This window comes from Sceloporus undulatus, chromosome 2, assembly GCF_019175285.1.
Source record: "Sceloporus undulatus isolate JIND9_A2432 ecotype Alabama chromosome 2, SceUnd_v1.1, whole genome shotgun sequence".
Taxonomy (NCBI): Eukaryota; Metazoa; Chordata; class Lepidosauria; order Squamata; family Phrynosomatidae; genus Sceloporus; species Sceloporus undulatus.
The window spans coordinates 197332814-197350828 of record NC_056523.1 but is presented as its reverse complement, the minus strand read 5'-3'; the positions used below and the strand labels follow the sequence as shown (position 1 = coordinate 197350828).

The 18015-nt window shown below is 40.7% G+C and overlaps 1 protein-coding gene across 2 annotated transcripts in view; it reads left to right on the top strand.

Moving 5' to 3' along the window:
• The first annotated feature begins 1000 nt into the window (after positions 1-1000).
• Positions 1001-18015, top strand: part of LYL1 (LYL1 basic helix-loop-helix family member) — a 31521-nt gene continuing 14506 nt past the window's right edge. Inside the window, exon 1 of one of the 2 annotated variants that reach the window (XM_042455281.1) lies at positions 1001-1585. The gene's annotated coding sequence lies outside the window, so the exon portion shown is untranslated. Of the gene's footprint in view, positions 1586-17791; positions 17986-18015 lie in introns of those variants that run through there. The other variant, XM_042455282.1, reaches the window with a different exon arrangement.

Genomic DNA, 18015 nt, shown 5'->3' with positions numbered 1-18015 from the left:
GCCCCCCCCCAAGAAAAGATAATGAGTTACAAGTAATGTTTTAACTTGTAACACTTTCTGTTCAAACCCTGCAGGATAAAAAACCTTGTCTGGAAGCACCCTTCCCCTTAAGACCAATGGCTTGTAGGATGGTCCACTTGCCCCGATGTTGGAGCCGTTGGCTCAATGTAGTGCCCAAGAGGAGGCAGACCTGCAAGGAATCACTAAGGGTTTATTCAGATGATGAAAATAATCTGTTGTTTACATTTCAAATGCATCTGATTAATTTTGGGGGGGAGCTGCCAAAAACTTGGGGTAATTGATCACAGAGTTTCCCCCCAGTTTTCCCAAAAGGTTCGCATTGTCAGCTGTGTGAGTAACCAATGCGAATAGACCCAGGACAAACTGGGATGAAACTCTGCATGCCTTGAACGTGTTGCAAACACATCCGCATCATCATCTCCATCTTTATTTGCAGTGCTGACATGTGTGAGCAACCGAACTCGCAGAGATGTGGTTCCGATGGAAACAACAAAACTGGAATGCGTGAGTGAAATTATTTGCACAGTCGCACTAAAAGACAACAACGTTGGAATGACCACCGAATCTGTTGGCTGGAGAAAAAGTCACCTACTGTCTTCTCCCTGCTTTCCTGTGGCCCTCTTTTCTGCTGCATCCAAACGGTGTTCCTACCCAGAGCTAATGAAAGTGCTGGGCACTTTGCTAAGCTACCCTCTATTATGCGTATGCCATTGAGTCTTTGGTGTTTGCCGGTCTCTGTTATTCCAGTGTGTAGACACTGGGCTTCCTCTTGTTTGCTTTCCAAGTCCCATTGCTTAGGCTGGGTCTGACTCGGGAGTTTCCTTATCAGTCCTGTGCAGGCAGCTCCCGGGCTGCTTATCTTCCAACTGCAGAACATCCCCCGTCCAAAGAGGGCAGGAAATCTCTCTCCTCCAGGGGAGGGGAGGGGAGGGGAGGGGAGGGTTTGGGGAGGGTGCTTGGCCCAGGCTTCTTCTTCAAAGCAGCTCCTTCCAGTGGCCACGCAGTGCCTGTCAAAAAGGGAAAGAGAGAGAGAAAGAGAGAGAAGTGGCCTCAGGGGGATTTGGAGGTGGCAGGAAAAGCTTGGAGCCTAATTGATTTGATGTCCCCAACCCCACAGCTCATAACAATAATAATTATTATACCCAAGCTCTGACTCAGGGAAGCAGTGGAGAAGAGAGGAAGCAGCCACGAATCATGGCCTCCGAACATGGTAGCTGGCAGGAGCCATGTGGCCGGCGTTTGGGGTGAAGTGCCCAGCGGTGCCAGTTAGCCCCGACTTCTCCAGGTGCTAGGATTGGATCACAGGCCCTCCTGGTTTGTTGTTGTCTTCAGGTAGACTGCAGTGGTCCCGGTTCTACATGCCCCCCCACCTTGCCATTCGGGCCTCCTCCTTGCAACCGGCCATCAGGTGACGACGCTCCATCTCCCTTTGAAATTCCCAGCAGCTGGACAGGATTGTACTGCTTGCCTGCCTGCCTGTCCGTCAGCCACAAGGGATCAAGAAAATGACCCTCTTTGACCTTTGGAGAAGGAAAGGTGCCTTTGGATGGGTGAAGTCTGACAGGTGAGGAAGGGGGCATTTGGAGGAGGCAGGGAAAGGCTGCTTGGCATCTCCCCTGGAAAGAAGGGGGCTGAATTTCAGCAATCATTTCCCCTCAGCTAAATATGCTTGTTTGCATCATTAGAAATCTTTCAAAGCATGTGTTACTTAGAGAGGTCATCAGTTGATGTTGCTTCTTTTCCTTGCAATTTCTTGTTGACCTGAGCCTTTCTTATCTCCACAGCACTTACTGTCTTGTATTTTATTTTTCCTTGTACTTAAAGCACTGTAATTTTTTTTGTCCAGTGCTAAACTGGTTTGTACATTTCAATTTTAATTTCCATACTGCAGCAAGCAGTCCAGAATAAAAGTATCAGAGAGCTTAAGCAATGTAAGCAATATACATCTTGCTTTTGCATCTGGTTTTATTTTTGTTGTTGTTGTTCCTTATGATTTTTTCCTCTCTCTCCCTTGCTGCTTTAGTCTTTCCTCTGCTAGAAAGCAAGTTTAAGAAAGACATAATTATGAGGCTCAGAAAATTGTAAAGATGACAATGAAATTTTCACAGTGCAATTGCAAACCCAGTGGATTTTTGTATTTAAATCCCAATTCTCTGTGTTATAGAGATTAGTGACATTCCTCAGACAAAGATAATTTGTCTCAAGTGTTTCCTGTCACTTTGGTGGAGAGGAAGCACATGAAAATTAAAATTAAATAATTATCATTGATCAATAGGTTTAAAGCTCCCACCTGCACTTCAGTTTCAAATCAAACTGTGCTTAGTTTATCTCAGAATTATCACAGTTATCACTGAAGCTACTGTGGTATTTCACCCTTGCTTGGCAATTGCATCCTTTATCAAACCATATTGTCCACATGTTTTCCTGTCAGATTTCAATTTACGAGTAAAACCAAACCATTTTTTACTTCTTTCATTGTGTTTTGTCAAACTAATATCAAATCCCTACAGCTCTTTAACGTTTCCTATCAAAGTGACGCTCAGCATAGTTTCATCTACAATTCCATGTTTTTGTAATCACATTATTTAAGATGCAGACAAATCTTATCTAGTCACTTATGAGTGCTTACAATATATATGGAATGAGGAGCAGTGATTATCAATTGTCTTTTTATAACGGATATGATGGAGTATCATGATAATTAATAAACACATCATGACAACTGGAATGCTAATCTCAAAATTTTGGAAGGAGGGGATGCAAAATAGGGAAACTGGCCTTTGCCAGGACCAACAGTTGTTTCAGCCTGGGCCTGTTGACTCATGACACACTTCCTTCAGGTCAAGCGCTTCCGTGAATGAAAAAAAAAGTGAAAAACACGTGTTGATTGTCATGCGTGACAACTGCATGTGTTTGTCTCACTAGGAGCTGAGCACACATACTACAGAGAGCATAGCTATAGCTCTCTGGGCATGTACCTCCCATAAGCAAGTCATAAAAGAGATCTACGGGAAATCACAATGAATGAGATTCTGCACATGTGTTTCCCCTGCTGCAAATAACATTTAAAAGCACTCCCAAGAATCAAAAGCTGTAGCATTACCTACAATGTTTTTGCAGCAAATCAAAGTAATGTATTATAATTATACACTGTACTTATATGTTTTATAATGTCTGATAGTAAAGCACTGTATATGTATAACTACAAAGCACCATTGATTCTGCATATTTATATTGTGTGTGTGTGTTTACATATGGGCCCACAATCCATCACAAAATTATGATTCCCTTAAGATACCCAACTTCAACTGAGGATTCTGCCACACTGCAGAATTAATGCAGTTTGATACCGCTTTAAACTTTTATGGCTGCATCCTATGGAATCCTGGGATGTGTAGCTTATTGTGGCACCAGAGCACTCTGACAGAGAAGGTTAGATATCCCACATAACTATAAATCCTAGCATTCAAATTCAAATTGCATTAATTCTGCAGTGTAGATGCAGCATGACTTTCAACACTTCAAGCTCTGTTGATTGTGGCTGTAAGTGTATTTATTTTTAATACATGCTCATAAGAAAATTGAAAGCAGAAAGTTAAACTGCTGCTGTAGCATCATCAGTTTGTATCCCTAATCCAGAAAATTTGAAATATTTGGGTTTATGTCTGTTTTGCTGAAAGTTACTGCAAACCCAATTTGGAACAATCTATCACTGATTAGCATTATTTAGGGACAAGTTTTATTGTGTTTCATAAACAGATATTAGTTATATAGAATAGACTATGCCTTTGTTTAGGTTTGTTTGAATGGAAAACGGTATATCCTGAACTTCTGGGTTCTTAAAGGGCTGCTGCTCAACTTTACAAGTCTACATAGACTTTGAGCCAAATTTATTTTCTCTTTTTCATCTCCAGCTGTCCAAGTTAGGCAAAGGGACTCTTGGAATCAACACAAAAACACACTGCCGACATCCAATTTATGTGCAGTCACAAAATTGGCTCTTAAAAAAAATCAACTTGTGGTTTAAAATTATATACAGAGTCACCCACCCACATTTAAAAGTAGCTCATTGTCACTCTCTCTTTTAAACAGTAAGAATGACTTTGAAATGGCCTCAGATGTTGCTGATTGGGAAGCCAAGCCCTCTTGATGACATTTGCAAAACCATTTCCTCTATTTCTTAAACGTTTTTGTCGCCTGACACTCAAACAAAAGGCTGAGACAGCCAGTCGGGACTTGGGAGTGAGCGCTGTTGCTATTTTATCTCCTTCACTACGCTTACCTGCTTTGCAAAATATCATTCCATCCTATTTCAGCCATGAATTTAGTTACCAAATTTTTTTTGGGGGGGGGGGGGGGCTTGGAGCAGGACTTCACAAAAGGATCTTACATCTGGGAAAAGAGCAGGCTGTTGAAAATTGTAATTTTTGCCCTGAATAGGATGGGACTTTTTCCTGAGGAATATGTCACCTTGAAATAACCAGAAGTGTTTGATACTCTGCAAGGAGTACAGACAATTATATTCCATCCCTAGTCAATTGCAGATTTTGTTACATACGTCTCTTCACCGGCTCACTCAGCTTTATGCATTTTAATTTCCAAATAGGTGGAAAGGCTGAATGTTGGGAAAACATGGTAGAGAGACAAGCAGGCATTGGGGCAAAGAGAAATACTTTCTGCTCAGGGAGTCCAACCATTTCAAAATCAGCCTCAGTTCTGCATCAGTTGCTTGTATTATTTTTAAACAAAGCTTACCAGTTTGCTTCCAGTTCAGATTACTAACTTTAACTTAAAACAAAAACAGCAGTCTTCAGTAACAGTTCAGCCATTTTGAACTAGGTCAGTCAACTGCATTAATGTAAACAACAGCAATAGCAAAACAAAGGTAGCTCCTTTAAATTAAAATCTCAGAAAGGAGTGAAAAAAGATGTAAGCATGTACATAACTGCATGCACTAATACTATATCTGCTAAGAATTCTGTTTGACCCCATGCCGTCCCAAACCTGGCATCCCCCATATGGTTTGAATACAAACCTTACCATCGCCAGCCAGCCTCAGGGAGATCGAAAATGTAGTCTGATACATATGAAAGCATTGATGGCTCTCAGAAGCATGGTGAATCCACGTGGGTTTTAGTCGAATGTTTAAAGGAACTCTTCAAGTTTCCAAACTGGGTTCAGCATTTTGGATAATTTCGTACTAAAACCCAGAGTGGATTTACTACCGCAATGATACAGAAGCCACCATTAATTTCAGATATGTTAGACTATATTTCCCATCTTCCACAAGTCAGCAGGCAATGGTGGGATGTATCTGGAGATCTTCCCAAAAGTAAAAAGCAGCCATTTTTGTCCCTTTGTCCTTTATTTTAACTTCACATTATTTCACATTTGCAGGAATGTCATGTGATAAACTTCCCGCATTTGTGGGTTTTTTTTCCTAATTTAAACCTACTTTAAATCCCATTTCTCAGGATTTCGCTAATGTGATAAGATCCTAAGTTAGGGAAAGCAGGGCTAGAAAAATTATGAGAATAGAGGCTATTCTCACAACAGGAGAAAACTTCATGCCATCAGAAAGTCCTCCCTACGTGTCTGGTGTATAGGCGTTTCTCCTCTTCTGGCACATTTGCATTTTTCCCATATAATGATCCAAATAATGAAGGCAGGAAGAATTTGTTGCAGGAGAACTCTTTTCAGCAGTATCCTCACAGCAAGCATCTTTGCATAATGCCTCCTTCCCAATAGTCTGCAAAGGAGAAACACAAATAACAACAGTTTTTTATCTGTTGCAAACACATGCACACATATATCTGAAAGTTACTGGTCACAGTCTCAGAAACGATCTCTTAGAGGAGACAAGTGGAAATTGTAAAGAATCTGACATACCTTTCGTATATAAAAACACTGGACATTTTGTGTGTTTTTTCAGTGGGGGGGGTGGGGGGGGGGGGGATTGACAAGGGCACATGATATAGGCATCTATAACGTACTGAATGGGAATAGATGGCTATTTTCCACCTTTTCTCATAAGAGCAGAAGTCAGAGGGCAGAATTAGATAATTTTTTGCTTGCTTCTGGCAGCAGGGCAGAGGTGATTTTTAGGATTTTTCTTCCCAGCTGTCTCCTATCTCTTCTCCCCCTCCATCTTCTCCTGGTAGATTGAATGATTCTCTGGATCACATTTTGGAACACACTGGTGGGTTACATACCGCCATTAAAGTACGCGCAGAGCGCGTACTAGGGCTAGGGAGGTGCGGTGCTTCCGCACCTCCCCAACCCTAATACGCGTTCTGCACGTAAAAAATGACGGCGGCCATTCCAGACAGCTGCCGCCATTTTTACGTAGCGGACGCTGTGCTTCCACACGTGTCATGGCGGCTATGATGGCGTGAGTGCGCCAGTGGTGCTTCGCGGCGTCATAGCTGCGCCGCGAGAAGGAGCTCCATTTTGGAGCTCTTTTTTGCTCCGCAAGGGAGTCGCGCGGTTTGCAAGCAGCGGCTCCCTCATGCAGCAAAGAGCAGCGCTGGGAGACTGCCGCATAGCGGCGGTTTGTAACCCACCACTGTGCCTGAACACATAGGCCAAAATAAAGCTGCTTTGGGTCACTTTGGAAGTATGCAGTTTAAATGACACACACATCTTAAGAGGCCAGAAGCTGCGCCAAAGCTACACTCAGTCCTTAGGACTGTGGCATCCAACCTCTTAGGACACATGCATCATTTAAACCGCATACCTCCAAAGTGATCTGAAACAGCCTTATTTTGACCTGTCAGTTTGGGCCCATAGAGGGGAAATGGGGGATGGAAGGAATGAGTGGAAGAAATGGCTCCTCCTCCTTGTTTCACCATAAGAAGCCTTCCTTTGGCTTCCCACTGGTGAAACAATGGGAAACGATGTCTTCCAGGATAGCTGGGTTCTGCCAGGTCAGTGGTGAAGTTGACTAACTATGAAACCAGTGAGAGTGATTCTTCATATGAGTATGTATGTGCCTTCAAGTCATCTGTCAACTTATGGCAACCCCATGAATTTCCTAGGGTTTTCTTAGGCAAGGGATACCCAGAGGTGGTTTTGCCAGTTCCTTCCTCTGAAATTTAGCCTACAGCACCTGGTATTCATTGGCCGTCTCCTATCCAAGAACTAATCCCACACAGTTTCCAAGATCAGATGGGATTTGTGCCTAACATGATGTAGTGGTTTGAGTGTTGCACTATGATTCTGGAGACCAGAGTTCGATTCTTGGCTTGGCCATGAAACCCAGCCTCGGAGGAAGGCAATGGCAAACCTCCTCTGAATAAATCTTGCCAAGAAAACCCCATGATAGGCTCACCTGAGGGTTACTATAAGTCAAAATGACTTGAAGGCACACAACAACAACAAGAAGTTTCTTCAGAGGGGGTTTGCCATTGCCTTAATCAGAGATTGAGAGAGTGTGACTTTCCCAAAGTCGCCCAGTGGTTTTCATAGCTGAACGGGGATTCAAACCCTGTTCTCCAGAGTTTTAATCCAATGCCCAAACCACTATGCCACACTGGTTCACCTGAACAAAATGCTCTCTTCCAAATCCCATATTTTTGTGTATGGAACTTTAATACAGACAGAAATGATGCCTCACATAATTTATGGATGTAGGTGATATGTTAATTGTACCAAGAGATACATGGCTAGGTTAATGGAATACAAATTTGTAAACAATTGCCTCTTGATAGTCAACCCTGCATGCCATAGATTTGGACTGTCCCTTATTGCTCTTCTGAAAATAAATAACTAGACATGGCAAGACAAGCACTTTTACTTAGGGACCATCCATTCTCTTTTGTATCTTTCCCTTGGGCTGGATGAGAGAGACTCTTTCTTGTCACCTTCAAAGTGACCTTGCAAGCTCTCAAGGATTGAACCATCTTTTTATCAGAACCCTTCTACTGTGTTTTTATGTTAAGGGGTTCAGTTTCAGCTACAGTATTCAAAATAATGGAGGAATTTTAGCGGGGTAGGATTGTTAATTCAATTCAGCCAAGAAGAAGATCCCTCCCCCCAAACAGTTCTTTTTAAATTACATTTTTAATACACTTTACACATTCAGAACGACATAAATACATACAGAACAAACAGTCAACATGTAAAGACATACATATAGTATATATAACATCTAAAGACCTATGTATAATTAAAATCAGATTCATTCAAATCAATTCTTTCATCTCCATTAATTTTCTAAATCCAATAATTTCCTCGATTTCCAAAACTGATCATTATCCATCCACATCCCCAAAACCAGTTCTGAATTTAGATTAAGATTCTTTAAAAAAGAAAAAAAGAAAAAAGAAAGCACATAGAATTTTTCAAGAACTCAAATTCTTCCATCCAAGCCATAAAAGAGGAGTATAGCTTGGCCTCTACATTTGTAGCTTTGGCTTTTGCAAATTTGATTTTTCACGGATTTGATTAATATGTTCTCTCTAGGAATCTCTATGTCCTCCAGTGCAACTATACCAGATGTTATTCTCCAACATCCATTTTAAAAAAGCTCCAGAAAAATGGTCTTGCACAGTTTACATCTCCTCTTCTTTCTAAAGTATGACCATAAGCAAATAAATATATGTGGAAATTAGCATGGTGTTGCCATTGGCTTTCTCTGCATTTTTGAACACGACTCTAGATTTCCTGCAACATTCCAGTCCTGGATCTAGTTGTGGAAATACTGAGGAGGTAACATAAAACATTTCCAGAGTTTTGCAGTTCATAGTAGGGATGATTGTGATCGGGGCCCAATCATACTGCAGAATTATAGCGCTATGGTTCCACTTTAGTTGCCACAGTTTCATCCTATGGAATCCTGGGATTGCCAGGCGAGGGAAGAGCAGTTAGAATCCTTGGCTGGAGACTTCTTCTAGTGCAGTGGTTTCCAGCCTTTTCCATGCTCCATATATCTAGGAAATGTTTGATTGATGTGCATACCCCCTTCATTTGAAGATGAAGAAGTCCAATTTCTCATTTTGGAACCATAAATTGAACCACATACAATACTGAAGGTGAACAAACTGAACATTTTTTTAAAAATAGGCTTTTAACTCAATGCATAAAATGCAAATCTAAATTGAGCAACTAGATTCTAATTTATTCAAGAAAAAAAAGAGTGATGACACCTGACACAAGGACACAAGCCACTCTTTTGCAACCCCCTGAAATTGCATTTTGCACCCCCTGGATGTGCAGCCACCCCAGGCTGGGAACCCCTGCTCTAGTGCCTCCCTAAACTTCAAATCTCAGGATTCCAGAGGAACTAGCCATGGCAGTTTAAACAGATTGATAGCACTATAATTCTGTAGTGTGATTGGGTCCTTGGTAATCTGTGTTGCTGCTCAGCCTGCTGTCCAGGTGCAATGTCCAATGCAACTATGTTACATTGTCCAATGTAACTGCAGTATTGTCCAGTGCAACTGTTGCATTGTCTCTGTCCAGTGCAAGTGTGGATGATGGGCAATTTCAATGCTTCTGCTGGCCCTTCTTATACTGTATATACTCATGTATAAGTCTAGAAATTTTGGTCAAAAAATTGACCCCAAAAATCTAGGTCAACTTTTTCACAGATCAATGTAAATACTATATTTTAACTCTTATTAAAAAGGGAACCATCCCCTGGTGAAAGGCAAAAGTGCAATCTGTCCTAGAAGCACTGACCTCCCTCTACTCTCTCTTCCATCCAGCCTATAGTGTGAGCCAAAGTAGTTATGCCTGCCATAATTTTGTAGGTTCTTTGGTATTGTTTTCCTTTGCTTCATCATTTAGATCCTTTGTTACATGCCCCTAAGTTTTACCCTCGACTTATTCAAGGGTCATATCAAAATCCATATTTTGCCCCTAAAACCTGCCCTCGACTTATACATGAGGTCGACTTATAATCAAGTATATATGGTAATTCTTTGTTGATTGGACCTGGACTCAACCGGAGAGATTTTCAAATATAAGCTGCTTCCAGATAGAGGACTGTCCCTGTTGAGATGCAGGCCCTGTGACAAGAGGACTGTAGTCTGTACAGAACAGCTATCCAAATCAGGAACTGGAATTGAGGTTTTGCCTTTCTTCATGGCCACTACAGAATACAAAGTCCTTGCAATCTGTGCATCCACCCACAAACTTTGTGCACTGCTGGCACACTTTGTGCGCAACTCAGCTATGAAATAGAAGAAAGCGGTTTCTTGACCAGTTGTAGAGAAGCATTAGCAAAAGGTCCCTGGTTCAGGGTCAGCATGGCAAGAAAGCCACCTCCTCAGTTAGAGATATAACACTTCTAGATATTTTGAAGCCACCTGTCTCACCACCCCACACTGATTTTTTTCAGAAAAGAATGGAAACCTTTGGGGAAATGGAGTGATGTATGGACTGCGATTAGTATCCTTTACAGATTGAGGTACAAGGTGGTCATTCACATTTACCTTTTTGACTGAAGAGATTTGCATCTCAGCACCGGTTCAGAATCGACTCAGAATTGGTTCGGTCTTCCCACTACAGTTTTAGGCTACTGAATCTCTCCATGGCATTTTAACTCTGTTGCTGTTCACATTTGCCACTGTATTGATTGAAAATGGAGGGTGCCTACATTTCTGGGAATGATGAAGCGCGATTTGAATTGATTCGGTAGAGTGGCTACACTACTAAAGATGCAAATCAATGCAGCTCTATTTTAAAAAATGGTAAGGGACCTGGTGCCAAATGCACCAATTTAAGTGAACTTTTTGCTTGCCCCCTCCTTGCAAACTGCACTGAACAGAAATAAACCTGTTCCAAACCGGTTCATTTCCATAATGTGAATGGGGCCCTTATTACTTTAGGAACACACAATGCATTATATTCCTAATATAATTGTGCAGTTTTGCTTGCAATAAAATTATCATGTTTGGTATGTTAAAAGTAAAGTTTATTCAAACAGTAGTTACAAATTGTGATGGAAAATTTTTAAATTTTATAAATTTGGCCACAAATGGAGCTAGAAAGATTTGAACTGCAAGGAGATTCTTTGATTTTGCCAGTTTATGAGCAGTAGATTAAATAAATAAATAAAATAAAATTGAAAAAATAGAATGAAATTAAATTGAAAAGAGAAGGACCAAGCAACATCAATTAAATGGAGAAAATTATTTTGCCTCTTCTAGTCCCCCACAGCACCAAACTTGAGCACTCATTCCCATCAAAAGGAACCGAGGAACAGAAACCAAGACCAGGAATTGCAATTATCTGATCCTCAACATACTTTTACATGAAAGCCTTCCTTACATAGTTTTTTAGAAATAATTTTGAGACATCAAATACATTAATTCCTGGTCTTTGAAATTTCATTCCTCATTCTATAAGAAAATTTTCCGTAATTCATTTCCCCATTTTTTCCCTTCAATTTAAATCCCATTTTCCCACAGAATCTCGCTGGTGTGATAAACTCCTTACAGGACTCTGAGTAAAACAAATGCTTGAAATTGTACTTTACCAACAACAAATTCTTGACTGAATCTACGTTGCAGTTATTCCTTTCATTTGTCCATTGTGCTGAAATAAAGGGGGAAACCCTTTCGACATTTGCATTGTGTCCTCAAGCAGTCCATTGCCTAAGTTTGCTGTCCTTTTCCCTTCTGAGAAATAAATACACTCTGGGGGCAAGTCTTGTCTGCTGCTGCTGCTTCTGAGAAAAAGGAACTTTAGAAGAATTGCAGTGAGGACAGATTGCCAACTAGACAAATTTCTCGAAGGGAAACAGCAAATGTGGTGCCGCTTAATGGGCCTCTGTTTTGTAGTCATGATTAAAATGGAGGACATTTTGGAATTCCTCTTGGACTAAAGGTTGAACTGTAGGGCATGTCCTGGAAAAGGAGCTGTTCCTGAGATGCCTGCTTAGGATATAGCACATCAGGAGTCCTCCCTAGCCCTTTGTCTTTGCATAACAGATATCTGGAGCTATTGTCACAAATTATACAGAATTACATACACCGTAAAGAATTATAACACTATGATTCCAGTTTAACTGCCATGATTCCATCTTGTGGAATCATGGGATCTGCAGTCTTGGCAGGGATATTTAAAATTCTCAACCAGGGAGTGCCTCGGAAGAAACTGCAAGTCCCATGATCTATACATGTAACCATGGAAGTTAGAGTGAAATACAGTAATAAGACAATAATTGAGTTGTATGAAGGGACCATGGTTGTTCTCTGCAAGATTTGTTCAGAGGTGGTTTGCCATTGTCTTCCCCTGAGACTGAGAGAGTGTGACTTGCCCAAGGTCACCCAGTGGGTTTCATGGCTGAGCGGGAATCAAACCCTGGTCTCCAGAGTTGTAGTCCAACACTCAAACTCCTAAGCCACACTGGCTCCTGCAATAATGCTACATGTATAAAAACTGTTCTGTGTATTTTCAGTAGTGTAGAGATGTGTAAAATGATGATGAACACATGGGTGTGGGTAACACATTGGCATCAATCCTATAGTTAGTCCCAACTAGACCAGACCCAATGAATCAAAGGGATTGTTCTATGCATTGGCTCCCCATTCAGCAATTGGATCACTGAGTCTGCTTTAGCTGGGTTAACCAGTTGAATTCAGGGCACTAAATTCTTACAGTGAAGAGTCTTTTATGCAGGCAATTGTGACTAGCGAGGTGCTTCATGTTCAAAAGTGATCCAGTCATTAAAATATTTTATGTTTTTGGACTGTAGACTTACAAAGAGCTCTGTATGTTTAAGTCCACTGCTTGTAGGACTATTTCTGAAACATAGGCGCCTTACAGACGCGCCGAATGGGCATGCTAGGGTTAGGAAGGTGCATATTAGGGTTGAGAAGGGGCGTCACTTCCTGATGCCCCTCAACCCTAGTACGGACCGAGTCCGTACAAAATGATGGTGCCCGTCCACACAGGGGCCGCCATCTTGACGTAGCAAATGCGTTGCGTCTGCACATTGCACGGCACAAATGATGCTGCGAGTGCACCAATGGCGCCTTGCAGCATCATAACCATGCCGCAAAGAGAAGCGCCATTTTGGGGCTTCTTTTTGCAGCACGGAGAGCCATGCGGTTTGTACGCTGGGGCTCCTCTGCGCTGCAAATGACGGCGGTGGCAGACTGCCCGTTTTGGGTGGTCTGTAACTCAAACAAAAACAAGAAGCAGCAGGCTTATATTATACTACTAACCAACAGAAGGAGGACAACAATAGTTGTAAGTTAACAATGAAATGATCTGACAGAGACGTGTCTTTTATCAAAAAGTACCCATATGTATTATCCACATGATTTTACATCCCAATCATTAGAGTAATCATATTTACATATGTGGTACTAACATATAACTCTGTGGTTGTATTTGGTAATCAACGTCCATATATTCAACTGCAGCAACCCAGTCTCCTCACGTCCCTTTGGGATATTTATCCTTGGTGCTTCGCACAACAGAGCATGAAGATATGATGAGTAGTCTTCCCAGGTAGACGGCTACCTCTGGAGTACTTTTAGGGCCGTTTCGACCTTAGGTGGTCTTCATCAGAAATCTTCATGGTTCATTGTCAGACTACCATTACAAATATAACATAATTCTGGGCAAAGTAACAAAAATTAGTACAACCATTGCAACCATAATAATTAACTGATAGTATATAATATCAGAATGACCAAAATTAGCTTACCCACGTCTCCAAACTGTTAAGCTTGACTGATAAGCAGCATAATTGGCAAAATGCCCAGTGAATTTACACAGAAGTGTTGTGTGGAAATATACTAAGCTTCTACAATAGGCTTCAGGTGCTGAATCAAGACATATGGTTCCTTAAAGGTATATTACAAGGATACGTAGTCCTACAAGTCCCACCAAAATACGCCTGAAAAAAGTGGCTGAATGTACTTAAACTGGTGTTGTTAATATCTAACAAATTGCATACTGTATGAAAATAACTGAGTATTTGGTCATTGTCCATACATGTTACATCAATAACAATGTCCACATCCATTTTAGATATATTCTGGTCCTCCAAACCCCTATGTCTCAACTGGCATTGATTGATTCCACCTTTACCCTTGTATTTTATTTACTTACAAACCTTACAAGATGAACTTAAATCTAAGCGTTCATTTAACCCTTGGGTGTGTGAGATGCTAACTTGTAATCCAAAAGACTCTCTCTGTAGGAGTTTAGTTTGTCTATTGCCACTATAAAATATACCAAATTTCACTTGCTTTATTACAAAAATTTTTAAAGACTCTGGGGAATGATGTAATTGTGAAAAATGTGTAACTAATGTAGTATCCGACTTTTGTTCCGAATGGTACTTTTATGCCTGGAAATTCTAGTTTTTAATGGTCTGGTAGTTTGACCTACATATATTTTCTGACATGGGCAAACAATCACATAGATGACATTCACAGAATTACAATTAGTAAAAGGATTTCAACTCAAAGCATTCTTTAGTTATATGGGACATTGTTATTGATGTAAAATGTATGGACAATTGACCAATCTTGTTATTTTCTACATATGCCATTTGTTAGATATTAACACACCATGTTTAAGTACATTCAGCCACTTTTCTGGCTTATTTTGTGGGACTTGTAGGACTACAGTATCCTTGTATATACTTTAAGGAACCATATGTCTTGATTCAGCACCTGAGCCTATTGTAGGCTTAGTTATTTCCACACACACTTTCTGTGTAAATTCACTGAGCATTTTGCCAATTATGCTGCTTATCAGTCAAGCTTAACAGATGGAGACGTGGGTAAGCTAATTTTGGTCATTCTGATATTATATCTATCATGCTAATTATTATTGTTGCTAATGGTTTTACTAACTTTTTGTTACTTTTGCCCCGAATTATGTTATATTTGTAATGGTAGTCTGACAATGAACCATGAAGATTTCTGATGAAGACCACCTAAGGTCGAAACGGCCTCAAAGTACTCCAGAGGTACCGTCCTACCTGGGAGACTACTCATCATATCTTCATGCTCTGTTGCTGCAAGCACCAAGGATAATATTTCCCAAAGGGACTGAGGAGACTGGGTTGCTGCAGTTGAATATATGGACGTTGATTACCAAATACAACCACAGAGTTATATTGTAGTACCACATAAGTAAATATGATTACTCTAATGATGGGATGTAAAATCATGTGGATAATACATGGTACTTTTTGATAAATAGACACGTCTCTGTCAGATCATTTCATTGTTAACTTACAACTATTGTTGTCCCCCTTCTGTTGGTCTGTAACGCGCCATAGATTCCTCCTCACAATTCCCAAGGCAAGCAGAAACCAGGCTAACCAATATTTCCACACTCATGTCCAGGTATCATTGCAAATTGTGTTTGGGTTTCATCCTTATTACCATACATGGATGTGAGAGCTGGACAGTTAAGAAAGTGGACAGGAAGAGAATTAATTCATTTGAGATATGGTGCTGGAGAAGAGTGATGAAGTTACTATAGACAGCCAAGAAGTCAGACAAATGGGTCCTATAGGAGATCAAACCAGAAATCTCTCTGGAAGCCAAGATGACAAGACTGAGGCTATCATTATTTGTGAGAACTAGGATAAGGATTTGGCAATAATAAGTGTGGTCTGAGGATGGAATAGCTTTCAGAAATCAAAGATTACTCATCTCTGGTGTGCATGCACATGAAGCATTTCCTCTCACCTGCTTCATAAAGAATAAAGCCTTGGTGGTGGTGGGAGAGACTACACATGACTGCGGCTTATTCCCTCCGCATGTGGGTGAGAGCATGACCACATCTGATGATTATCAGGTGGGAAGAGATGTTTCAGTCTTACCTCACCATCTCTCCTTGATGGCAGAGGATTTCCCATACATAACATTCTGAAACGCCTGCAGTGAAGGTGCTCTTATGGCAACCCTGTCCAGGATGATCAGATGTCCTAACTGCAAAGGAGGACAAAGCACTGCAAAATGTAGGCCATTCAAGAAAAAGGAAAGGCATGACCAAATAAAAGCTAAAACTACTCTTATAAATATCAGTTGATTTCATAGGGTTTATTTACAGCTATATTACATATACACTCGTCCCTCCCTGTTCGCACACTTGGTTTGTGGTGGGTTTGATCCTTCACGGACAGCAAGCGAGGATGTACAAAATGGAATGTGAGCCTGTGGCACACGTGCAACAGCGTGCACAGGAGCACGCTGCCATTATAACCAATGGGGCTTGAATATCCATGATATTTCCAATTCACAGGGGGATCTGGAACAGATCATCTGTGAATTGAGAGGGTAATGTATTTTATTATGTACTCAAGTGTATTTTCCTCATGAACTTATCTTTGTTCAAATATCTTGTTGGCTTCCAATATACTTGTAGAACTCTGAGCAAGACAAAGGCTTAAAATTGTACTTTACTAACAACATTGATTGAATCTACATTTAAGTTATTTCTTTCATTTGTCCATTGTGCTGAAATCAAACCACTATACCATGCTGCCTTGCTCCATCCTATGGAGTCTTGGAATCTGTAATTTCATGAGTCATTTGAAATTCTCAGGCAGAGCGCTCTTATCAGACTACAAGCTCCAGCATTCTGTAGGATGCATCCATGCTGGTTAAAGTAGTACCAAAGTGCCTTAACTGTAGTATGAAAGAAACCCAAATTAACTGACCAAATTGCACTTTTAGTGGTAACTGAACTCCACAGTTAATTAATTAAATGGAGAAACCAACAAATGTTCCATTTCCCAGCTGGTTCTTTGCAAAGACAAAGAGCCCTCCTCCAACCACCATCTTGAGGGGGAGAGAGGCCTTGCAATTTTTTGTATTGTTTTGCAATTTTACTGTACACCGCTATGATCATTGAGGAATAGCGGTCTATAAATAAAAAATTATTATTATTATTATTATTATTATTAAATGGCTGTATGAATCGTTGCTTACACTTGTACAGGATGAAAGTAAGATATTTTAGTTCATTCCAAAGTTAAAAGATTTAAAACCCACATGCAGACGCTTGGAAGCAGGGTGGTTTTCTTTGCATCCAAGCAGCTTGGAAGTAGAGTGGTTTTCTTTGCATCCAAGGGGCCCCTCTGTGTTCTGTACCAGATACAGCACCCAGACGTTGCTCATCGTCTGAAGCTCTTAACTGTGGTATTTTGCTGGGATCCAACCAGAAATCAAGAAACTAAAAATGTGGGGAAATATAAGATGAGATTGGAAGGTACAGTGGAGAGAAGGAAAGCAAAGGAAGGGTCTTGGTTAGTGAGGGGGTGGGAGATGGTGCTGCAAAAATTTATGCACAGCACAGTCGACATTCCAAATGCATGGATTCTGCATCCACAGATTCAATCATCCCCAGCTTGATTATTTTTTAAATCTAAAAAATCAAACCTTGATTTTGCCATTTTATATAAGGGGCACCATTCTACTCCATCATTGTATATAATGAGACTTGAGCATTCAAGGATTTTGGTTATCGACAGAGTCTTTTGGAAACAAACCTCAGTTGATACCAAGGGCTCAGTTGTTACTTTCTCCACAATGCTCTAAACAGGGAATAGGAGGGTGGGATGGTATTTTTCAGCCTTAGTCTTATAAAGCCTTTACCATAGTCATCTAACTCAAGCAGAAATAAAGAATTAACTGAATAGTTAAATTTTCTCCCTCCTAGCAAATTGTTTGAATTTGCATTAGCTTCTTGAAAGCTTTTAAATTATTAAACTACATGCATTCACCCTTTTCTACTAACCTTCCTGTCTCTGATATCCAGTGCAAGTAGCACTTTCTGGGCACAGAGGCAGAGCTTGGAAATGTTACTTTTTCAACTGCAGCTCCCAGAATCCCAACCTAGCATAGCCTCTGGACATGTTGGGAGGAAGACTATAGGAAGCTGTAGTTCCGGACAATTACTTTCCCAAACTCTGCACAGATCACAGGACTCTGAGCACTGACTACTTCAAGCTTTTAACAGAAAAACCATTACTCCATTTTGGTAGGCAGGAAGGAAGAATGGTGCCTGAGT